General features: G+C 47.5%; 1 long non-coding RNA gene across 2 annotated transcripts in view; it reads right to left on the bottom strand.

Annotated features, from left to right (window-relative positions):
- Nucleotides 1-5,967: 5,967 nt before the first annotated feature.
- Nucleotides 5,968-25,411, bottom strand: part of LOC113611955 (uncharacterized) — a 165,394-nt gene continuing 145,950 nt past the window's right edge. The window contains exons 4-7 of one of the 2 annotated variants that reach the window (XR_003429665.1): nt 23,596-23,716; nt 20,268-20,348; nt 6,332-6,414; nt 5,968-6,085 (exon numbers count right to left, since the gene is read on the bottom strand). This is a non-coding gene — a long non-coding RNA (uncharacterized LOC113611955). The remainder of the gene's footprint in view (nt 6,086-6,331; nt 6,415-20,267; nt 20,349-23,595; nt 23,717-25,411) is intronic. The other variant, XR_003429664.1, reaches the window with a different exon arrangement.

Genomic DNA, 25,411 nt, shown 5'->3' with positions numbered 1-25,411 from the left:
TTCGCGGACTCATACCTCCAGTGCAGGTCTTAAAAGTTGGGGTTCCCGATGTGGGGTTTAAACCCTTCACTCCTCAGGGAGAAGCTCCGGGCTTGTGAGTTCCCTCCTGATGGTGGGTCGCCATGCCAGGGTGGGGTTTATGATGACAGTGTGTCTCAGCCTTTCCTTCCCTCCTTTTTTCTGGCTGTGCAGCACGGCTTGCAGGATCCTAGTTCCCGAACCAGGGATTAAACCCAGGCCTCCGGCACTGCAAGCACAGTCCTAAGCACTGGACCGCCGGGGAAGTCCCGTCCTTCCCTCCTCGATGTGGCTCTTTTCTGGTTTGCTGACGTGAAGGAGCTGCTCAGCTAGTTTTCTGAGGAAACGGTTCCACGTGTAGCTATAGATTTGGTGTGTCCGTCCTTAGGTGGCTTCTCGTCCTTCACTGTCCTTTGACCGCCCACCATCACCTCCAAACCTTCAGTACAAGGCTGCTACATTTCACAGGCCAGGGGGCCACACCACCACTTTAATTTAACAAACACTTCTTATACTCAGTGCCGGGCATGCGTCAGGCACTGTTAGAATCAGTTCTCAAACACTGACCCTCACAGCAACCAGAGGGGGAAACAGGCACGGGCAGTTACGTAACTCGTCCAAGGTCTCAGAGCTGGTCAGTGGCAGTGCTGGGATTCTAGCCTAGACCGTGCGGCTCCGGAGTCCCCGTTCCCAGCTACTCTACTGCTTCTCAACGGGGGAGTCAGGAGCGCGCAAGACGGGCAGCAGGAGCTGGGGGAGGGGCGGGATTTGCAGCCACCTGGAGACTGTGCACGTCTGAGATTCCTCAGCCACGCTTCAGCCACAGTGGCTTCCCTTGGATATGAAGGAAGAGAACTGTGGGCTGTCTGATGACACGGGACTGGCAGGGGGTCAGCGCTCAATAAATAAGGTCGCCGCTCAGCATCACCACCCCTCCCAATCACTTCTGACCACATCCCTCCTTTGAATTGCACACCTTCGGCAACAAGGTCAGAATTCAACTTCCCACTTCTGCCGGGGTGCCAGGAAGGACCAGCTCCCTTTGCCACCTCTCTCTCCAGACCCCATGACTCACAGCTCCAGGAGTGGGATGGTCCCCATGCAGCTGAGAGAACATCCCCTAAGGCCACATGAGTCCTGGCTGCGTGGTGTGTGTCCTCTCTGCCCCTGCTCCCCGCCTCCAATGACAAAAGGAAACAAAGAGGATGAAAAGGAAACACCAGAGAAAGAAGAAAAAGGAAAAGACAGGGAAAGAGCACTCCTTTCCCTCCTCTCTGCCCTTAACCTTGACCTGCTGAGCAGTGGTTGCCATTGCCGCTTCCAGCCTTGGTCGTCTCATCTCTCTGATAGTTCAAGTCCCCAGAGCAAGGTCTGGGGCACCTTTCTCTGCATCTTAAGGTGAGATCAAGTAGGCAGCCAGCAGCCAGAAAATAACTCGAGAGGAGAACAAAGAAGTATTCTGATGCTTTTAAAATTTGTTTCTGCACAGGCTTATGAGCAGGCAAACGCTGTAAGTGTACACGAGTGGAAAGCGTCGCCAAATTACAGAAAACACTCCCTGCGTGTGCTATGGACTCGTTCCTGGCCTCCTCCCCGATTCCTCCTACCTTCAAAATTAATTTCATCAGCCGGAAGGAAGATCTCAGAAGTGCGTTCTCTCAAAACAAGTCGTTCTTCATCTGAATAATGGAGACTTTGGCTCGAAAAACAACTATACGGCATGAACGTGGCAGCGGGGTGTGGGCAGGTGAAACGGACGGTGGGATTCTTCTTGGAAACACTGACTCCAGGGGAAGCAGAAGGGAAGCCCCTTCTGCCGCAGTGGGCCCACCACCCAGCATAAAGAGCACACAGAAGCCCCCTGCAAATGCACAGAGACCCTTGGGTAGAATCTCCTGGGGGGCAGGCCCTCTTCAGGCATGCTGGTTCCTTACTGCAAACAGTGTCCCCAGGCTTGAGCCACTCTACTGCTATCACCTCCAATCTTGAACTCCAGCTCCACCCTCGGGTCCTGAGCTAAACTGTTCCCTTAGCTTTTGACCTAGCAATTGGACTTCTAGAAAGTAATCCTTCAGATCGATTTGCCCATTTGCAGAAAGATACGTGCACGGAGCTGCTCACTGCTGCATTGTTCATAACAGGCCAAACCTGGAAGCAACCTAAATGGCCATCGGAAGAGGACTGGCTAAATTAAACATGGCGCACCCAGACTTTCGAATGATAAACAGACCTTCAGTATGTGCTGATGGGAAAAGGTCTGGGAGCCATACTGCTGGCTGAAGAATGTTCCGTGCAGACCAGTGTGCGACAGTATTGTCCCAGTCTTCGTTGGATTTCCCCCAAAGCACACCTTGAGACAAGAATCTGGGTGCATGTCATTATTTGGGAGGTGATCCAGGAAGCACAGTGAGGAAGAGGGAAGCAAGACAGGGCAGGGGGGATGCCCATAAAGGCTGTATCAGTGAATGGGTTCCTGCTGTAGGCATCTGGGGCTCAGTCCCGTGGGGACCCTCTAAGGGTCTGTGTGGAACGTGCCTCAGGATCATGCCACCAAGGGGCTAGGAAGCTGGGGTATTTATCCACCAACTCCAGTCCTTCATTGGTCGAGGGGCATTCATTCCTGGACACTTACTTCCAGCCAACCCCAAGTTCCAGCAGATATCTCCTTGGCCAGCGATTATCCTGACGCAGAGAGATACAGGAAGAGGTAAACTTTGACAGAAATGTCTGCAGGTGCCTCTGGGAGTGGGTGGAGGTGATCCAGGGGAGGTGAGTGGGTACGACAGATAGCATCTGCTGTGGTCCCATCTGTGTATCAAAAAAAATTCTAGGGATGTGGGCCTGAAGGCCTAGGGCATATACTGCGGAGAGGCCCTTTTCACCTTGAACCCTTCTACGGGGTTTGCATTTTAAAAAACAGACCCCTATATGCCTTAAATCACTGAAAAAATGGTTAATCATTTTAAAACTGCTCTCTCCACAGCTACTACAACCCCGACTGAACGTTTCTGCCCTCCTTGAGTCTCTTCCAGGACCAAACAATAATTCCTCACTTGTCTTATGTGCTGTCCGGCATGAAGCCCAGCAAAATACACCTCACATGTACGATCGAAGCTGAGCCCTAGGACTACCCTGGGAAGTGGGAAGTCGAGTCCCAACTTTAGAGATGGGGACACAGAGGCTTAAAGAACCTAACTTTAACTTGGTCAAGGTCATACAATAAGAGTGGGGGTCCATGCGTGGAACCAGAATTTGAACTAAACCTGCCTGGCTTCTGAGCCTGTGCCTGCAGCCATGATGATGTTTCCATAGCTTTTCCTCCTTCTCTCTGGGGGACACTTTAATTCTCCTTCAGGCCAACCATTTTCCCCTCCCCACATGCTTAACAAGTTACTGACAAAAGACCCCGAATAGCCAAAGCAATTCTGAGAAAGAAAAATGAAGCTGGAGGAATCAGGCTCCCTGACTTCAACTATACTACAAAGCTACAGTCATCAAAACAGTATGGTACTGGCACAAAAACAGACATATAGATCAATGGAACAGGATAGAAAGCCCAGAAATAAATCCAGACACCTATGGTCAATTAATCAATGACAAAGAAGGCAAGACAATACAATGGAGAAAAGACAGTCTCTTCAATAAGTGGTGCTGGGAAAACTGGACAGCTACATTAAAAGAATGAAACTAGAACATTCTCTAATGCCATACACAAAAATAAACTCAAAATGGATTAAAGACCTAAATGTAAGACCAGATACTATAAAACTCTTAGAGGAAAACATAGGCAGAACAGTCTTTGACATAAACCGCAGCAATATCTTTTTGCATCCATCTCCCAGAGTAATAAAAACAAAAATAAACAAATGGGACCTAATTAAACTTAAAACATTTTGCACAGCAAAGGAAACTGTAAACAAAACAAAAAGACGACCCACAGAATGGGAGAAAATATTTGCAGATGAAGCAACCAACAAAGGATTAATCTCCAAAATATACAAACAGCTCATGCAGCTCAATATCAAAAGAACAAACAACCCAATAAAAAATGGGCAGAAAACCTAAATAGACATTTCTCCAAAGAAGACATACAGATGGCCAAAAAGCACATGAAAAGCTGTACAACATCACTAATTATTAGAGAAACGCAAATCAAAACTACAATGAGGTATCATTTCACACCGGTCAGAGTGGCCATCATTAAAAAGTCTACAAACAATAAATGCGGAGACGGCGTGGAGAAAAGGGAACCTTCCTACACTGTTCGTGGGAATATAAATTGGTACAATTATTATGGAGAACAGTACGGAAGTTCCTTAAAAAAACTAAAAATAGAACTACCATATGATCCAGCAATCCCACTCCTGGGCATATATCCAGGGAAAACCATAATTCGAAAAGATACATGCACCCAACGTTCATTGCAGCACTATTTACAAGAGCCAAGACATGGAAGCAACCTAAATGTCCATTGACAGAATGGATAAAGAAGATGTGGTACATAAATACAGCGGAATTTTTTTTTTTTTTTTTTTTTTTTTGCAGTATACGGGCCTCTCACTGTTGTGGCCTCTCCTGTTGCGGAGCACAGGATCTGGACGCGCAGGCTCAGCGGCCATGGGTCACGGGCCTAGCCGCTCCGCGGCATGTGGGATCCTCCCAAACCAGGGCACGATCCCATGTCCCCCGCATCAGCAGGCGGACTCTCAACCACTGCGCCACCAGGGAAGCCCAATACAATGGAATATTACTCAGCCATGAAAAGGAATGAAATAATGCCATTTGCAGCAACATGGATGGACCTAGGGATTACCATACTAAGTGCAGTAAGTCAGATAGAGAAAGACAAATATCACATGATATCACTTATATGTGGAATCTGAAAAAATGATACAAACGAACTTATTTACAAAACAGAAATAGACTCACAGACTTCAAAAACAAACTTATGTTACCAAAGGGGAAAGGTGGGGGGAGGGAAAAATTAGGAATTGGGATTAACATATACACACTACTATATATAAAATAGTTAACCAACAAGGACCTACTGTATAGCACAGGGAACTCTACTCAATAATCTATAATAACCTATATGGGAAAAGAATCTGAAAAAGAATGGATATGTGTATATGAATAACTGAATCACTTTGCTGTACACCTGAAACTAACACAACATTGTAAATCAACTGTACTCCAATATAGAATGAAAATTAAATTTAAAAAGAAAAAGAAGCTACCGGTCCCTCATCAGCCAGACACAGTGTAGGGACAGGGAAGGACAGTGTTGAATGGAGTCATCCCCTCTGGCTAAATTGTATCCCCCACCAAAATATACAGGCAGACTTCGGAGATACTTTGGGTTTGGCTCTAGACCACCGCAATAAAGTAAATATTACAATAAAGCAAGTCACACCCATTGTTGGTTTGCCATTGCATATGAAAGTTACGTTTACACTATACTATAGTCAATTAACAATCTATTGACCGGAGACGTATTAATACATCTTTTGCTACCCGAACCTTATTGACCGGAGACATATCAATACGTTTTTAGAGAGTGATACAATTAACATCACCATGCGAAGCTGTTAGAGCTTAAGACTGATCAAGGGTCCATTATACAACTTATGATTCTCACTATCATTCACATTTTGCTCCTTTAGGTTTTTGTTCCAACCTTGTGTATATTATAAATGCAAGTTTACTACAGTAAAATTTTCAAAAATGACGTGTCGCGAAGTTTGGAGTGAAGAAAAATTTCCTGGTGAATTTTATGCAGATACCAATACTTTCTCTGATTGTCCGAGCAACATATATACTAGCATCTCAGAAGATGACAGTTCTTCAGAATATAGTTCTGATTCAGACAGTGTGAATGTTAGACCAAACAAAGACAAAAAAACCTTAGTGATTGATTCTGATACGGAAAATGAAAATGAAACTCACGGTGCTGGAGAATGCTCCTTTGCTTCTACAGAAGAGTGGATTGAAAATTCGAAGACTTCACATTTCACGAAAATTAGAAGACTTTACAGGTGTGTCAGGTGTAACTATTGAATGTAATAACCTGCAAAGTGTTAGTAAAACAACAGAATTAATTTTTGGAACGGCTTTTTCAAGTTGGTCGCTTCTCAAACAAACTTGTATCACCAACCCAATGAAAAATCATATAAAAAGTATGATAAGGCTTTAAAATGGACTGATGTAACCAATAGTGACACGGAGAAGTTTCTTGGATTAGTAATTTTGATGGGATAAGAAAGTCACCCTGGAAAGAATATTGGCCGACTGATCCCTTACTTGAAACACCTACCTTTCCAAAGATTATGACGAGAAGAAGGTTCAAACAAATAATGACATTTCTTCACTTTAACGGTAACTCAGAAGCTCCGCTTCCTGCAGACAGAATTTCAAAAGTTAAATCTCTTTTGTATTATTTTCTACCAAAATTTCAACCGATCTATATACCCAAACAAGGCTATCACTTGAGGAGGCAAAGATAAAGTGGAGAGGACGACTCAGATTCAAAACCTATAATCCCGGAAAACTTACAAGATATGGAATTTTGGTCAGGGTGCTTAGCGAAAGTGAAACCGGATATATACGCAACCTTGAGATTTACACGGGTGAAGGAAAGAAACTGCAAGAAACAATATTATCGGTCCTACAACCTTATCTTGGTTCATGGCACCATATTTACCAAGACAATAATTACAACAGTGTGTCCACATCTGAAATATTGTTGAAAAATAAAACAGTTTGTGGGACTATAAGAGAGAGTCGTGATCTACCAAACCAATTAAAGGAGAAAGCTAAAAATCTACAGAGGGGAGAAATGACATTCTTACAGAAGGGAGAAGTGATTCTTCTTATATGGAAAGACAAGAGGTTAGTCTGCATGGCGACATTATTCATGACTCCTCCACAGCATCTACAGGAAAGTTAGACAGGAGGACTGGCCATCAGATAACTAAGCCCACTTGTATATTAGAGTACGACAAATATATGAAAGGAGCTGATCGATCTGATCAATATCTGGCAAACTTCAATATCCTCTGGAAAACTCGAAAACGGTATAAGAAAGTGGGTTTCTATTTGATTAATTGTGGTGTATTCAATACGCTTAAAATTTATTGTAGCCTGGGCTTCCCTGGTGGCGCAGTGGTTGAGAGTCCGCCTGCCGATGCAGGGGACACGGGTTCGTGCCCCGGTCCGGGAGGATCCCACATGCCGCGGAGCGGCTGGGCCCGTGAGCCATGGCTGCTGAGCCTGCGCGTCTGGAGCCTGTGTTCCGCAACGGGAGAGGCCACAACAGTGAGAGGCCCGTATACCACAAAAAAAAAAAAAAAAAAAAAAAATTTACTGTAGCCTTAGTGCACAGAATAAAAAGACTTACAAGCAATTTTTGTTAGAGAATGGGTAACTGACAATCCTGGTGAACGTAGTGGTAGTCCCGCACCTGGTCCTTCTTGTGGCGTTTCTGAAAGAGCCCCCTGCAAAGACCCACCCTGTCGACCACCAGGTAAAATAAACGAATATCTTCTAGAGGAAATGATACCCACAGGACTAAAATAAAAAATGCCGCCAGAAAGTTTAGAGTCTGCTCTTCCAGGGGAAAGCACAGTGAAACACGGCATATTTGTAATAGATGTTCTGTTCCCCTGCACAGAGGTGCCTGCTATACCGCCTATCACACTCTAACGAAATATTAGAATGCTTTAGTAAGACATGTTCAAAGTTTCAAATAAATACATTAAGTGCAAAAATGTTGTTGATATTTACTCAAACGTGGGTGTTTCAATATTCACTTACAGAACAAATCGCCGGCCACAGGCGTTAGTTTCTGCAAAAATCCCCCGGGCAATAATGTGTTAAGTGGTGCAATAGCACTATGTCTTTAAAAATGTACATATCTTAATGTAAAAATACGTCATTGCTCAAAAAACACAAACCGTCATCTGAGTCTCCTGTGAGTCGTAACCTTTTTGCTGGTGGAGGGTCTTGCCTCTATGCTGACGGCTGCTGACTGAGCAGGGTGGTAGTAGCTGAAGGTTGGGGTGTCCGTGGCGATTTCTTAAAATGAGACAATGAAGTCTGCCACGTCAATCGACTCCTCCTTTCACAAACGATTTCTCTGTAGCATATAATGCTGTTTGATAGCATTTTACCCACAGTAGAACTTCTTTCAAAAACTGGAGTCAATCCTCTCAAACGCTGCCGCTTCTTTATCAACTAAGTTTATGTAATATTCTAAATCCTTTGTTGTCATTTCAATAATCTTCACAGCATCTCTGCCAGGAGTAGTTTCCATGTCTAGAAACCACTTTCTTTGTTCATCCATAAGAAGCAACTCCTCATCCGTTACAGTTTTATCATGAGATTGCAGCAACTCAGACACATCTTCAGGCTCCACTTCTAATTCTAGTTCTCTTGCTATTTCCACCACATCTGCAGTTCCTTCCTCCACTGAAGTCTTGAACGCCCTAGTGTCATCCAAGAGGGTTGGAATCAACTTCTCCCAAATCCCTGTTAATGTGATATTTTGACCTCTTCCCACAAATCACGAAAGTTCTTAATGGCATCAAGAATGGTGAATCCTTTCCAGAAGGTCTTCAATTGGCTTTGCCCAGATCCATCAGAGGAATCACTATCTGTGGCAGCTATAGCCTTCTGAAAAGTATTTCCAAAATAATAAGACTTGAAAGTCGAAATGACTCCTCGATCCGTGGGCCGCAGAATGGATGTTACGTTAGCAGGCATGAAAACAACATGAATCTCACCGCATATCTCCATCAGAGCATTTGGGTACACTGTCAATGAGCCGTAATATTTTGAAAGAAATCTTTTTTTCTGAGCAGTAGGTCTCGACCGTGGGCTCCATATATTCAGTAAACCATGTTGTAAACAGATGTGCTATTATCCAGGCTTTGTTGTTCTATTTATAGAGCAGAGGCTGAGTAGATTTAGCATAATTCTTCAGGTTCCTAGGATTTTCGGAACGGTAAATGAGCATTGGCTTCAACTTAAAGTTACCAGCTGCATCATCAGCTCCTAACAAGAGAGTCACCCTGTCCTCTGAAGCCAGGCACTGACTTCTCCTCTCTAGCTATGAGAGTCCTAGATGGCAGCTTCTTCCAATAGAAGGCTGTTTCGCCTACACTGAAGATCTGTTGTTTGGTGTAAACACTTTCATTAATGATCTTAGCTGGATCTTCTGGGTAACTTGCTGCAGCTCCTACATCAGCCCTTGTTGCTGCACCTTGCACTTTGATGTTCTGGAGACAGCTTCTCTCCTTCAGTCTCATGAACCAACCTCTGTTAGCTTCACACTTTTCTTCTGCAGCTTTCTCACCCCTCTCAGCCTTCATAGAATTGAAGAGAGTTAGGGCCTTGCTCTGGATTAGGCTTTGTCTTAAGGCAATGTTGTGGTTGGTTTGATCTTCTATCCAGACCACTAGAACTTTCTCCATATCAGCAATAAGGTTGTTTGCTTTGTTATCATTTGTGTGTTCCCTGGAGTAGCACTTTTGATTTCCTTCAGGAACTTTGCCTTTGTATTCACAACTTGGCTAACTGTTTCATGCAAGAGGCCTAGCTTCCCGCCTATCTTGGCTTTCGACGTGCCTTCCTAAGTTCATCATTTCTAGCTTTTGATTTAAAGTCAGAGACATGCGACCCTTCCTTTCACTTGAACATTTAGAAGCCACTGTAGGGTTATTCATCGGCCTAATTTTGATATCGTTGTGTCTTGGGAATAGGGAGGCCCAAGGAGAAGGGGAGAGATGGGGGAATGGCCAGGCAGTGGAGCGATCAGAACGCACACACAACATTTATCGATTAAGTTCGCCATCTTACATGGGTGCGGTTCGTGGCACCCCGAAACAATGACAATAGTAACACCCAAGATCACTGATCACAGATCACCATAACGAATACAATAACAGTAAAAAAAGTTTGAAACATTGCAAGAATTACCAAAATGCGACTCAGAGAAACGAAGTGAGCAAACGCTATTGGAAAAATGGCACTGTTCAACCGAGGGTTGCTACAAACCTTCAATTTGTAAAAAACACAGTATCTGTGAGGTACAAGAAAGCGAAGTGCAATAAACGAGATATGCTTGTATGTTGAAGTCCTAACCCCCCAGTACTTCAGAACGTGACCTTATTAGGATATAAGGTTTGCAGAGGTAATCACGTTAAAATGAGGTCATTAGAGTGGGCCCTAGTCCAGTATGACTGATGTCCTTATAAAAAGGGGAAATTTGGAGACAGACACACACCAAGGAACGCCAAAGATGGCCAGTAAACCACTAGAATCTAGGCGAGAGGCCTGCGACAGATTCTCCCTCACACCCTCAGAAGGAACCAACCCTGCCCACACCTTGATCTTGGACTTCTAGCCCCCAGAACGATGGGACAAGACATTTCTGTTGTTGACACCACCCGGTTTGCAGTACTTTGTTATGGGGGCCCTGGGAAACTAGTACACCCTCTTTCAAAGCTGTCACTACCTTGTCATCTTCCACTCTGGCAGGAATTAGCCTCCCAATTCAGAAATCTAGGGAACATGGGATAGAAGGCAGTTTTTAAAGTCCCCATCCCACCTCTGACTTTTTCCCCAGATGGGTTGAAATGTCCTGTTGCTGATGAGAGGACATCTAGAAATGAATAGTTCTAGCCAAAGGCTTCCAGAATCACATAACTCATGGTGTCTTTGATGGCTGAATGAATGAATCAATGAATGAAGTCATAAATCGCTAATGCCCTTAGCCTTGCTCTAAATAGAAGCTTCTCTGCTTATGAAATTTTGGCCCACAAACTTTGATGGAAGGCTAAGTGCCAGGAAATAAAAAGGTATACTACCTCTGCTGCCACGAACAGGTGGAGTGAGTGGTGGTCCCTTTGGATAAAGGAGCAAATGGATTCAAGGACAGTTAGTGGAATCCAACCTGCTCGCCAACAGAGACACGTCTGTTGTTTCCCTAACTCTTCCTCCTCCCTGCCTTATTATAAAACTTTTTTGAAGTATCACGTCATCAGTGTACAGCTCAATGAATTCTTACAGAGTAAGCTCATGTGTTCTTCAGCACCAAGGTCAAGATACAGACCATTACCAGCACCCCAGATGGCCCCTTCACGCCTCCCAGTCAGTAGGTAACCACTCTTCTCATTTCTGCCCCCACAGATTACTTTAGCCTGGTTTTAAACTTTATGTAGATAAAATTATGCAGAATTCGGTCTTTATTATCTGTCTTCTTTCACTCCACATTCTGTATATGAGAGTGTCTATATATTATACAAAGAAGTACGTTGTCCTTTTTCATTGTTGCATAATATCCCACAACATAAACGCACCACACTTTATTTATCCTTTGTACTTCTGATGAACATCTGGGGAGTCCCTAGTTCGGGGCTAATGGAATAGTGTGATGAACGTTATTTTGCAGGTCTTTTAGTGAACGTATGTACTCATCTGTGGGTATTTCCCCAGGAGGGAAACTGCTGGGTCATAGGGTGAGAATCTGTTCAGTTTAGTGGTTACCGTTCAGTTTTCCATAATGGCTGTGCCAAATTCTAGCCAATCAGCAGCCTATGAAGTTCCAGTCGCTCCCCATCCTTACCGGTACTTAGTATTAGTTCTGATGTATTAGTCATTCTGATGGGTATACTATGATCTCAGAGTGGTTTGAATTTACATTTCCCGATGACCAAGGTTGTTGAGCACCTTTTCCTGTGTGTACTGACTCCTTCCTTTTGATCATTCCTCCCTCCCTTACCTCTCTCTCTTAAAGTCCCCCCTTTTCTTATTTAAGAGTCAGTCACCCAAGCACAGGGAGAGGGGCCTCCTTGGAGCTTAGCAAAGGCAACCGCATCCCCCTCTGCCTATGTCTTTGCTCCCTTATGGTCTCTAAGTGCCACAAATGTCAAATGTCGCTGCCCCAACACAGATGGGCCCCAGCAAGGCTGCTGCATGCGTGTATAAGGAATGTGGTTTACGTATTGTGGCCTTGCCTGGTCTGCCTACCTTGCAGAATTCTTTTTCGTTACGTAAGACTCTGCAAAAGGCCTTGAGTTGCCGAGAGAAAAGGCACTGAATAAAATGCAAACTAACAAAAGCACTGATATCAAAAGAATGGGGGGAAATCCATCATGCCCTTGTCACTGGAAGGCTGCTGGCAGACTCATCCCCACCTTACCTAAAAAGCAAGCTCTGCAGGCTCTAAACAGCCTCCTGGCCCCCCCGCCCCGCCTGGCCAAACATTCATTAATTCACCTATCAATTAAGCCCAAGGAGAAGGGGAGACGGGGTGTGAGCAAGGGAGAGGTAGAAAGGCAGACAGTTGAGCAGAAATTGCTGGTTGGTCACAAGCCCTCTTCGATTAACCTTATCCTAGGCTCTCCCAAATTGACTCATTTAGAAGTGTTCAGTCTGTCCATCCATGAAATGGGCCTAACTGAACCGAATAATATTTATACTTTGCGGACACCATAAAGATAACTTTCATAAAAGCTTAAAGCACTTTTCAGTTGCAGAAAGCAGCAAAGGGGCAAAACCAAGATGCTCAGTTGAATCTAACCATAAGAAAACATCAAACAAACCCAAACTGAGTGACATTTTGCAAAAAGGGGCTGTACTTTTCAAAACTGTCAGTATCAGGAACAACAAAGGTCAGGCTGAGGAGCTGGTCCAGGCTGAACGGGAGTGAAGTGACCAGGTGGCCAGAAATAATATGTGATCCTGGATAAAACCCTGGAGCAGAGCAATCACTAAAGGGCACAATTTCAGGACAACTGGTGAAATGTGAAGATCTGCTCTGTGTTAGATAATAGTATTGCATTAATGTTCAATTTCCTGAATGTGATCATTGTACTGTGATTATGTAAGCAAATGTCTTTGTTCTTTGGAGAATCACACTCAAGATTTAGGAGTGAAGATAGGGAGTTTGGGATTGACATGTACACACTGCTATATATATATATATGTATATATATATATATATATATTTTTTTTTTAGATTGATTGATTGATTGATTTATGGCTGCATTGGGTCTTCGTTGCTGCAGCGGGCTTTCTCTAGTTGTGGTGAGCGGGGGCTACTCTTCGTTGCCGTGCGCGGGCTTTCCATTGCGGCGCCTTCTCTTGTTGTGGAGCACGGGCTCTAGGCGCACGGGATCAGTAGTTGTAGCACGCAGGCTCTAGGGCGCAGGCTCAGTAGTTGTGGCGCACGAGCTTAGTTGCTCCGCAGCATGTGGGATCTCCCCGGACCAGGGCTTGAACTCGTGTACCCTGCATTGGCAGGTGGATTCTTAACCACTGTGCCACCAGGGAAGCCCCACACTGCTATATTTTAAATGGATAACCAACAAGGACCTACTGTATAGCATAGGGAACTCTGCTCAACGTTATGTAACAACCTAAATGGGAAAAGAATTTGAAAAAGTATAGATACATGGGGGACTGCCCTGGTGGTGCAGTGGTTAAGAATCCATCTTCCAATGCAGGGGACGCAGGTTCGATCCCTGGTCAGGGAACTAAGATCCCACATGCCGCAGGGAAACTAAGCCTGCGTGCCACAACTACTGAGCCCACGTGCTCTTGAGCCTGTGCGCCACAACTAAAGAGAAGCCTGCATGCCGCAACAAAGACCAAGCACAGCCAAACAACAAAAAAAAGGATACATGTATATGTGTAACTGAATCACTTTGCTGTACACCTGAAACTGTCACAACATTGTTAATCAACTATACTCCAATATAAAATAAAAAGTTTTTTAAAAAAAGCAAAAAAAAAAAAAAGATGTCTGCCACTGACTAAATTATTCCACCAAAGTAACAACAACTGAGTGTGTGTGTGTGTGTGTGTGTGTGTGTGTGTGTGTGTGGAGAGAGAGAGAGAAAGAGTAAATATGGTAAAATGTCAATAATGGGTGAATCTGGGTGAAGTGTATATGGGAGTTTGTGGCCCTATTCTTGCAATTTCAAATCTGTAGGTTTGCAGTGTTTTCAAAATAAAAAGTTTGTTAAAACACACACACAAGATATTCAAGTCGATTTAACAGTGGATCTGAGGCCGGCATAAGGAGTCTGATTTCAGAGGGGTGATGGTGGGGAGGTGTGAGCCTGAGAAGCAGGTGAGATTGATGGGTTCCCCCAGCCTCCAACCTGCTAAAGGAACTTGAATCTAATTCACATGTCCACCTTCAAGAAAGGAGATTCCGGGCTTCCCTGGTGGCGCAGTGGTTGAGAGTCCGCCTGCCGATGCAGGGGACACGGGTTCGTGCCCCGGTCCGGGAAGATCCCACATGCCGCGGAGCAGCTGGGCCCGTGAGCCATGGCCACTGAGCCTGCGCTCCGCAACGGGAGAGGCCACGACAGTGAGAGGCCCACGTGCCACAAAAAAAAAAAAAAGAAAAGAAAGGGGATTCCATCCCCAATTCATGGCAAAATCTTTACCATTCTAAACCCCAGAAACTGGTGGGGTCATGTGATCCACTGCCGGCCAATGAGCTATGAGCTAATTCTGGTGGGGGCCCTCCTTCTTCTTACAGAAGCAACCTTGGAAACACTGACGTTCAGCAGGCCCATGCCAGTATAGCTAGAGTTTCTTCTCACTGGTCCATACCCTGCTGTACTGGTTGCTGAATATTTTGAATATCATTTCTGGCTGGAAGGGCCTGTTCTTTGCTATTAGAGATTGTGGACCTGCATGTGATGCCCGGAACTTCAGCAGCCTTTTTGGGACCAGTTGGAGGCTGAAACTGAACACACATACCCAGAAAGGCAGAGCTGAGAGGATTAGAGAGGAGAGGAGCCTTGAAGTATCATCTTGGAGCTCTTCCTGTCTTGGGGGTTTCTGTCACCTGCAGCCAAGAGCATCCTAAGGAGGCAGTCTAGAGATAATTTTAGAATCAGGACCTTGGAAAAGGCCCCCTAACCGAGGGCATTTGGAACAAAAAGGCCTGCCTGTCTCAACACACCCATCAGAGTCCACACAGAATGCAGTAATGGGCATGAACTGGTGAATGGGTCCCTTGTGGTGTGGCCCGAGGCATCCTAGGGCATATGGATGAACTAGGGGTCTGGGGTGCCCTCTTCCCCTGTCAAGAAGAGACCACTAGAAAGGCAGAGTCTTTCAACATAGGTTTCATGGAGTAACCAAGGACACAGAGATCCTGCTAGGAGTCTGGGAGGCAGGGTGATGGAGCGTGGGGTCAGGGCTCCTACAGGAGGACATAAACCGAGGTGGAGGCTGTTTCCACAGAGCGCTCTGTGTTGCCATAACAGTTACAATCGCATAAAAGCTTTCAGTTTGTACAGTACTTTTAACTTCCCAGTGTTCACTGAGACGCGTCGTCTCACTCCTTCCCCGTAGAATCACAGATCACAGCCTGCTAGGGTACTAAGAGGCCTCAGAGATGACTCTAGATGGGGAGACAAACTCAGAGGGGTCAAGTCGCTTTCTCCACAAAGGGTGAACGAACCTGCTAACTTGGTCTGCCCTCAGTGGATTAAGTACTCCATGTGTTTCTTAAGCACTGGAAAACACGAAAAGGGGTCCCAGAGGCTGGCCTGGTGTTTATGAAGGTGCTTCTTTCCCCTTCTTCCTGGACTCTGTGCTGCACGGAGACCAGTCCAGGGTAACCGCATGCACCACTTGTCCCCATGAGCGTCTTTGTTTTGGCCCAGAGCCGACCTTGACTTAGGACTTGGCATTCGTTACGTACCTCAGAGAGAATCTGCTGGTTCCCAAAGCATTCGTGGGCCTTGTGGGTTGTAATGATGAATTCGTGGGAAGGTGGAGGAGGGGGCGTTACGGGGCACATCCAGGGGGGCACACTTCACATGAAAGACAATGTGACGGGCGCCCCCTGGAGGCGTGTGAGGCAGAGGCCCTGTCCATGTCCCACGCAAAGGGACTAGAAATTCTCAGCATAAGCCATTTCGGCAGACCTTCATAGCCACCCTGGAGGTCACCAACAGGCAGCTCCCGGACACAGTGACTATCCTGGCATGGTCACCAGTGCAGAGGGGGGCAAAAGTACTGGAAGCTTAAGACGCTAGGATCACCCCTTGATCAACGACAGAAGGAATTTGGTGTATAAATACCACAGCTTTGCTGCTCTTCAGTTGACAGCTCTGGAGCGGCTCCTGCAGAGTCTCCCGGGGGCTCCAGCACGATTGAGCCCCGGAAGCCCACCTGCCCCTCAGCTCACCCTTCACTGGTTTCCTTCCCCTCCCCTTCACCATGCTTTCTGGGGGTCACTTCCCAAAGGAACTCCCTGCACCCAAGTCTTCATTTTCAGGCTCTGCTTTTAGAAGGAACTCAGATTCAGACGTCAAGGTCCTCCCTTCCCGAGGATCGCCACAGCGCCTTCCTCTTTGCCACCCTACCCCCGCACGCCCTTCCTCGTCACGGTCATCTCAGCTGCAGTGTCTTCTCTCCTGGATCTCACCCCCCAGCCCACGTGACCTCCTAAGAGTAGCCCTGCGCTGCCCAGATTCTGTCTCTCATCTCCCTGCTGCACTCACCCCCACTACAATGTCAAGCAGAATTTCTCTAGTAACTTGGGGAAATGGGAACGTCTACCCCCAGATCTGGACTTAACCCAGAGGAAGGAAAAAGGGAACGAAATAGCAGTACTCGTGTTATTCGCTCTTTTACTTAACAGCATCTCTCACGATTCCCAGCAGATAGGAGAGGTGACAGCTTCAAGCTGGCCACCCATGCTTTCACACTCCTCCCATAGATAGGACAGAGACTAGGCTCTCGTCCCACCCCCTTTCAATCTGGGTGGCCTTTGTGACTTCTTTTTTTTTTTTTTTTTTTGTGGTATGCGGGCCCAGCCACTCCGCGGTATGTGGGATCTTCCCGGACCGGGGCACGAACGCACGTCCCCTGCATCGGCAGGCGGACTCTCAACCACTGCGCCACCAGGGAAGCCCCTTTGTGACTTCTTTGACGAATAGAGTACGGCAGAAGGGATGCTGTGCCCATTTTGGTGCCCAGGCCTCAAGAGATTGGCAGCTTCCAATTCCTGTCTCTTGCAGCGCTCACGCTTACAGTCACCACGTACAGAGTCACACTCACCTACTGGAGGGGTCCGGAGTGGCATAAAGAAGGAGTGCAGCCCAGTGACCCAAACGTTCTAGCCTTTCCTGCCCAGGCACTCGTCATGGTCCACCTTGACCTTCCTGACCAGCCAAACAGCCAGCGAATACCACTGAGTGGTCACAGCGATGTCAGGAGGAGCAAAAGAATTGCCCAGGGGCTTCCCTGGTGGCGCAGTGCTTAAGAATCCACCTGCCAACGCAGGGGACACGGGTTCAATACCTGGTCCGGGAAGATCCCACATACCGTGGAGCAACTAAGCCCGTGCGCCACAACTACTGAGCCCGCGCTCTAGAGCCTGCGAGCCACAACTACTGAGCCCGTGTGCCACACCTACTGCAGCCCACGTGCCTAGAGCCCGTGCTCCGCAGCAAGAGAAGCCACCGCAATGAGAAGCCCGCACACCGCAAGGAAGAGTAGCCCCCGCTCGCCGCAACTAGAGAAAGCCCACACGCAGCAAAGAAGACCCAATGCAGCCAATAAAAAAATTTATTTTATAAAAAAAAAAAAAAAAGAATTGCCCAGCCGAGCCCTGCCTGAATTCTGAGTTGTGAGATATAATAAAATGGTTTTCTTTGGAAGTCACTAAGTTTGGGGACTGTCTATTACACAGCAATAGATAACGGGAACAGAAGGCAATGAAGAATGTTTCCTGAGTGAAGGAACGAAGGAAGGGAAGGGAAGGAGGGGGCACATAGAGGAGTTGAGAGAGGGGAGGAAGGCAGTTCCCAGTTGTTCTCAGGAGGCTACACTGGTGCTGAGAAAATGTCAGGCACTTGCAATGCTCATAACCCCATTTTAAGGAGAGCCAGGTTCCTTTTGCATAAGCTGCTACCTGTGTTTTGTGTCATTTAACTCTGTTATCCTGTTACCACTGATTGGATCAGGAATCGGCACCCCAGAAAAATATGAAGCATCCTGCCTGAGAACTCTGTCCAGCCCGAGCGGGGCTGGTGGGCCCATGTGGTGTGGCGCGGAGCCCACCCGATCAGATCGAAGTGCCCAGATCCAATTCTGGGCACCGTGATAGCAAGTGGTAGAAGTCAAGACAAGCTGGGTCTCGAGAATGGAGGTGGCCCTGGAGTCTGGAACAGCCAAGGACAAGACCAGATGACAAGTGTGGCCTCGCCTGCTGCAGTTTCCAGTACCAAGGCAGGAGCTCTCTGCTCACGCTTGGCCTTCCAGGGGCTTCCGTAAACCCCAGCACCTGTGCTAGCCTCACTGCGTCTCATTCTGCCTTACGACTCCAGAGCGCCTAAGAGGATGAAAAATCAGGTGAATAGTGCGTCTGCATGCACGTGCTTCAGAAGTGCATTTGTGTGTGTGTCTGTGGCTTGTATGTGTAAGCATGTGAGTGAGCGGTTTGCTAGGATCTCTGGGCTTAAACCTGGGAACTAAGATATCCCCCCTTCCCCACATTTCCTCTTAGAAAAGACACTTTCTTTACAATTTCCACTCTGGTGGTGTAAAGGCTGGCTGCTGTTGTAAACAGTAAGGGGTGGGACAGTGGTTTTGAAATAAGTTTAGGCCTCATAGTCTTTTGTTTCAAACAGAATGTTAGTGAGAGGCCAATAAGATAAATCAGGTAAAAGCCATGCTGCTCTGATTTGGGTGTAGGAAGAGAGACAGGGGCACAGAGCCTAATCATCGGCACCCTTGGCCTTGAGGAGGACCCCGGGGTTCCCTAAGACTCTGTAGAGTTCAGAGGTAGAGGAGAGTACCCTGGATGAAACTGGAACCCTTGGATTCTAGGCCCCTCTCTGCCACTAATTAACTCTATGACCTAATCTCGCCTAACAGCAGTGTAGCCAATAAAAAGCATTTTAAACAATAAGGGTATATTAATCTTGCATATGACAGGAAGCTCAGAGGCAGGTGGTCTTGGGTTTGACGGCCAAAGAGGTCATCAAGGAGCCAGGCTCTTTCTACCTTTCTGTTCCATCATCCCCTCACAGTCACAAAATGGCTGCTGCTGCTCCAATATCTCATATCCTTACAACAGCATTTGAAAGCTGCAGAACGTGGATGGGTGATGGTGGCAGCAATCTCCATAAGCATTTCTCTTTCTTCGAGGAGAAAAATACTTCCGAGAAACCCCCCCACCAGGATCCCTGTTAAGCTCTATTGGCCCAGACAGGGACATCCCTAAACTAAATCATCACGAAGTAATGTTTGCAAAAAAACTAGAGTTACCATATATGACCCAGCAGTCCCACTCCTGAGCATATATCCGGGAAAGACGAAAATGCTAATTCGGAAAGATACATGCACCTCAATATGCATAGCAGCACTATTTACAATAGCTGAGACACGGAAGCAACTTAAGCGTCCATCGACACATGAACGGATAAAGCAGATGTGGCGTATAGACACAATGGAATATTACTCAGCCATAAAAAAGAACAAAATGCCATTTGCAGCAACACAGATGGACCTAGAGATTATCATACTAAGTAAACCAGAGAACGACAAATATCATTATATCACTTATATGTGGAATCTAAAAAAATGACACAAATGAACTTATTTACAAAACAGAAGTAGACCCATAGACATAGAAAACAAATTTATGGTTGCCAAAGGGGAAGGGGGGAAGGGATAAATTAGGAGCTTAGGATTGATATATACACACTACTATATATACAATAGATAAACAACAAGGGCCTACTGTATAGCACAGGGGACTATATTCAATAGCCTGTAATAACATATAATGGAAAAGAATCTGAAAAAGAATAGATACATATGTATAACTGAAGCACTGTGCCGGACACCGGAAACTAATACAACATTGTAAATCAACTAGAATTTTCTTAAAAAAGAAAAAAAAAAGAAGTAATGTTTGTACCATGATTGGCTTAGGGTAATTAATTATGAATCATCTGGGGTTAAGATTGCCTTCCATGAACACATTGCCATCCAATATCAGGAAAAATCTGGACTTCCATCAGCAAGCAACAAGGGAGGTAGCTACTGATGAGCTCAAGGAGATGCAGCTGTCTGCCCTGCAACCCTCACATTTTCAGCAGCTGTAAAGGTCCAACCAGATATTGACAGTGAAAACGCTTTGTCCGCTAAAGGGACGGAAAGACACTCAGAACCAGTTGTGCCCTAAGGTCTTGAGCATTGGGGCTTACCTGATACAGGCGAGCACAATAGCGCTGGCTGAGAACCCTCTGTTTCCTGGTGACTTTGACTCTCCACCCCTCAGGACCAGGCTGTAGGGAGAGAAGATTTAACCCAAGTTGAGAACGTAAATCACAGCCCTGGTTCCCTTCCTCAGCAGGCAACCAGCATTCCGAGCCGTCAGATCTAATGATCTAATCTAATCTCCTCACCTGAGTTGTGCACTGATTATCTGTGTGCAGGATCCATGTGTGGATGGACACTGCTCCTAGTCAAGCTTCATCTGAGCTAGAAACGTGGAGACACGCGGCAGTGCAGTTCGTGGTCCCGGTGCACACCGGCCCTTAATAAACGCTTCTGCTGATAAGGAACACCAGGGGCCTCCCTGCTGCGGACACTTCTGAGCACTGATTTTTTTTTAACCTCCCCCCAACCCCAAGACATAAGTCTCCAATTTGTGAATCCAACCTCTTTTGGCAGGGTTTAAGAACACAATATATATAGTCCTTACAACTTATGACAGAGGACGCAAGGATTAGACCCCTATTATACATACCGTGAGAAAATATGGAGGTACAGTGGTTATTGACGTGAGAAGGTGGGAATTCACAGCTGATTAAGGTTTTATAGAGTATCTGGGGTGGAGTTTTAGGCTGGCGCTAATTGACCTAAGCCAGTTTGGTCTTGCAAAAAACCCCATTAGGTTCTTTTTGGTAAGTCTCTGTACCTTTTTCGAGGTGGGCGAGGGAGCAGGGCCTCTCTCCATACCGTGCCACCAGGATATTGTGAAAGGAAGTCTTCAGGCCAAGTTCTGAACAAGCTACGCAAAGCAGCCACATAACTGGTTCTGTAAATTCCGTGACGTTCCAGCCCTCCATCCTTTAAAAGCTCCAGCAGCCGCCTCTCAGGAAAGTCTGCCCGAGGCAAATGCAAGGGAAGTCTTGCAGCGGGATTCTCTAACCTTCTAGTCCGACTCCAGGCGCGCACAGTCCACCAAATCAGCCGCTAGATGCACGCAGGACCACTTAGGAATCAAGCCCACGGTGCCGTTCCTACGAGAACCAACCACGGAGCACACCAGATTTTCCCGGTCTGCACCTGCAAGAGCTGAAGTACCGCTCCTATTCCTGACCAATCCACCCGCCTCGAACTGCTTCCGCCAGTGGGAACTCGTTTCTAAGGCCCTTTATACTAATGAACAAGAGCTCTGGTGCTGATTGAAGCTCAGGTCTTGGGGGGCTGTGGAGCGAGGACTCGTGATAAGATGGCCGACTATTCCTAAATGCGTGTCCCCAATTAGGCCGACTACCTTCTCCTAAAGTAGATGAAACCGAACAGATACATACATCCGGACACGGAATTTACATTACAGACACATAACAACTGTACGTTTCCTGCTCCCGTTGACACAGATAAAAGAGCCCGTGACAATTTAGCACCCCCTGTGGTGAAGTTTGGAACCGCCCAATTAGAAAGGAAAAAAATGCTCTGGGTTCAGCCAGCCAGCTTTTTACAGATTACAAAGTGTTTTATAGCAAGACAACGGTGGCCAGAGGGAGGGAGGGGCTCCCTGACCTTCGGCCTCAATTAGGGCAGTTCCGCTGGCCCACCGGATTGGACGGCCTTTTAAAATTTTGAAAACCTCTGGAATAGCCCCTGCAGGGAAGAGGGAAGAAAAGAGGCATGGGAGGAGAGGTGGGAGGAGATGCAGCACGAAAGGAGGCCAGGCTGGCCTCTGTGCGGAGGCAGGAATCCTGAGGAATGCCCCCGTTGCGATTTGGCGAAGCCTCAGTTCAGCCGTCCTCCGGGGGAGGCAGGGTGATGGTAGCGGCTGTGTTCCCCCTTCCGGAAGGAAGGACTTACACCCTCGGCTGCTGGAGGGCTGCCTGCAGCCTGACTTCAGCTGTCAGCCCTTCCCCAAGGCTGAAGAAACCGCCCTGCCCAGGGCCATGCCGGCTTCTGGAGCGGCCCACGCCAGCATCCGGAGGCTCACCCCTCCAGCCCAGTTCCGAACCACTCCGAAGGGTCACCCCAGCTCCGGAGCTCCCTGTGGGGTCAGCCGAGGCTTCCGTCGGGCTACCGTTGTAGTTCAGTTTCCTCCTTTGCTGGCTTCGGCTTCCAGCCCCTCCCTTCTCCAGGTGCTGATCCTAGAATGCTAACAAAATGTCCCGCATGCTAATCTCCGTCTCAGCATCTGCTTCCCCAGGAAACCCGACCTGCAACACCACGGGTGGGTGGCTCTGCCCGCCTGAGATCGCGGAGCCGGGACAGAGCGTGCTGGCACCGGAGCCCAGGACCCCTCGGGGGGAGAAAATAGGCAATAACCAGCTTTAACGACCAGCTAGTTTGCTGACCTTTCCTGGTCTGCAACCAGGAGCTGCCAGCTCCAGCTGCCTCTCCCGGCCTCCGCGGGCCCTCTCTCAGGACGTTAACCCCAGGTTTCTGGCTGCGTGCACGCTCAAATCTTCCTTTTCCCTAGGAGCGCAGTCTCCCACATCCTGTGGGTTTGCCGGCTTAAAACCAGAGGGGGCAAGAGAACGGAAGAGAAGAATGAGGACACCGAGAGGGGGAGGGGAAGATGAGGACGAGCGCGCCCCTCGTATGTAAAGGATGGCCCCTCTTACATGCAAAAATGTGACAATTGACCCCCTCCCCCCGAACAGCTCACGCCTGCCCTGAAAGTGTTAATTCACCTCGTGGCGGGGAGGCCGGCCTCCCCACAGGCTATTTCCCCGGGCCTGCCCGGCTGGGGATCAGGCCCATTGTTAATAAGTAATGACAGCCCAGCTCCTCCGCGGATTCCCCTGGGCTTTTGTGTCAGAAACGTCTTCCCTCGCTGCCGCTCGAGCTGACAGGCTCCGGCTCCCGGCAGGCAGCTGCGAACATGGGCCAGCCTCCGCCAGGACGCCCCGCGTCACCGGGCCCAGAGCCCCAGGGCAACGGAGAGGGCGGTAATCCCACCCCTCCTCCCTTCTCAGGTGAGGACGACCTCAGCTGTCTGCAGGGACCTGCGGGGGAGGGGCGAACCTCGTGGCCTCCTTTAGCGAGGGGTGGAGCCGTGCCCTGGTGAGTGGTAAATTCCTGAGGCCTTCAGCAGGAAGTTCTTTTCTGTGTCTGCCCTAAGTAACCCAGCACATTTAGCACTTCCGTTCGCCCAGAAAGAGTTCACAAGTGAAAGCATTCTGGAACCTTCGGGAGAAAAAGAAAATGTTTGTTCCACCTTGCCAATGAGAGGTCCTCCTGTTTCGGAGGCCCCATAGGTTTTATTGTTATTCAGGTCTGGTGATGCCAACAGAGCAGGAGATGACGGCCATAGAGAAGATAATTGGTTATACTTACAAATCCCAAGAGGAGGGGGCAGGCTAGGCCGCGGGGGGAGGGGCACACGGGGAAGCACTGGGGTTGGTCAGGAAGCAGAGGGAGAACGGGAACTGGCGGGCAAGAGCCTTTATCGTGGTTTCTGTGAAAAGGAACAGGCAAGGCAGGGTAAGCGGGTTTAGGATCGGCTAGTTGGAATAATCTCAGTGGGCTCCAGGGCACTGGGGCTGTCCCTAGCTGTCTGATCAGGGCAGGGGGATAGTGGCCTGGAGTGTGAGAGTCAGACACTGGTGAGGGATGCAGGTGCTGGATTGGTTGGTTTGCATTTGAAAGGTACACTCAGACAAGTTGTTTGTTTACTATCTCTAGGAACTGGCAAATCCTGGGAGGGGCAGTCCCTCCAGGGTCAGCAGAAGCCCCAGATGTCAAAGCATCAGAACACAAAAAAGGCTTGGTTAATACAGGTTTATAAACTGTCTGGAATAGTGTTCAGTTTATTGCTATTATTATTTGAAATCCGCTCATAGCACGCTCCTAGCAGCATTATTAATAAGAGAAGGTAGAAAACCCAAATATCTAGCAGTATAAGAATGGTTAAGTAACAATGGGCTCGCCGTACTGTGGAATAGTATACAGCAAATAAAAAGACATACCTACGTGCACTGATGTCTACTGTTTATGAAGATGTGCTACATTGTTTTAAATTGTAGAATAGTTCACATACACGGTTTGATCCCATTTATGTAAAAACAAAATGAATTATAAAATCTTTAGGTGGTATACGTACACACAAGTACATAAATGAATAGGAAAAAAATGGCTGGAAGAATACACCCCTAAGAGTTAGCAGTTTTTACCTCTGGGGAGGGTTCTTTGGGAACCAGGTGTAAGATGGACTCAGGAGTGTCAAGGGTTTATTGGGGAAACAGCCCTGAAAGGAGCAGGGTGGAAGCAGGATTGGGCAGGGGAGCCGGCAGGCGCCAGTGCAGATCTGAACAGCTCCCAGCAAAGGGAGCCCATCAGAGTGGCCCCATTTGGCGTTAATGGCCAGCCGCAAGTACCACCACTTGCTCAGCCGTCGGCTGGAACCACCACCAACGCTGTAGCGCTAGCTGGACGGTGAGGCTGTCACCTGACCAGACTCCGAGTGGCTGGAGGAGGATCAGAGCAGCTCAGCTCCCCGTCTGCTAAGAGGACCTAGAGTATGGGAAGGAGGAGGTGACCGGGAAACTTTTACTTTCCTAGCCCTCGACTTTGTACTTGGAGACTGTATCCGTCTGTGTAAGTTACCAACAGAGGGACAGACAGATATTCTGACTGGCTCGTAACTGACTCCTCCTCCTTCATATCGCAAGTCCTTGCCGGCTCTCAGCAGCTGCAGTGGCCCAGGAATCCACCCAGCTGCAGCATTTACCCAGGTTTTTTCCTTCTCCTACTGGCTCTAGCTAAGAAGAGCATATGCTCGTACGCACTCTCTCCTCTTCCGCTACGCACTAACATTCCTTTCTAGGAACGGGTTTGCAGCACTCTGCGGACTCAGTGTGCCAGGTGCAACACTAATGCTGGGGGCGGAAGAAAGAGCTTAGGTCCTCTCAAGGGAGATGGGGAGTCACATTTGCAGCTTCACGCTTTTCAGGGCAGTGTGTGCTCCTTGCAGAAGGAGAATTTCAAGTGAGGGGCATTAGCATCCTAGAGGAGGGGGGCATGGTTCTGGCCATCCTGAGCATGGTTCCGCTCGAGGAAAGCTTCTTAGACGGGTGGCATTAGGACTTGGACTTGAAGGATGGAGAAGGAAGGAAAGAGCATTCCAGTCAAAGGGAGCAGCATGAATAAAGGC

The sequence above is a fragment of the Aethalodelphis obliquidens genome, unplaced genomic scaffold (assembly GCF_003676395.1).
Source record: "Aethalodelphis obliquidens isolate GAN/ISIS:26980383/991018 unplaced genomic scaffold, ASM367639v1 scaffold71, whole genome shotgun sequence".
Classification (NCBI taxonomy): domain Eukaryota; kingdom Metazoa; phylum Chordata; class Mammalia; order Artiodactyla; family Delphinidae; genus Aethalodelphis; species Aethalodelphis obliquidens.
This window is presented reverse-complemented; position numbering and strand designations above follow the sequence as displayed.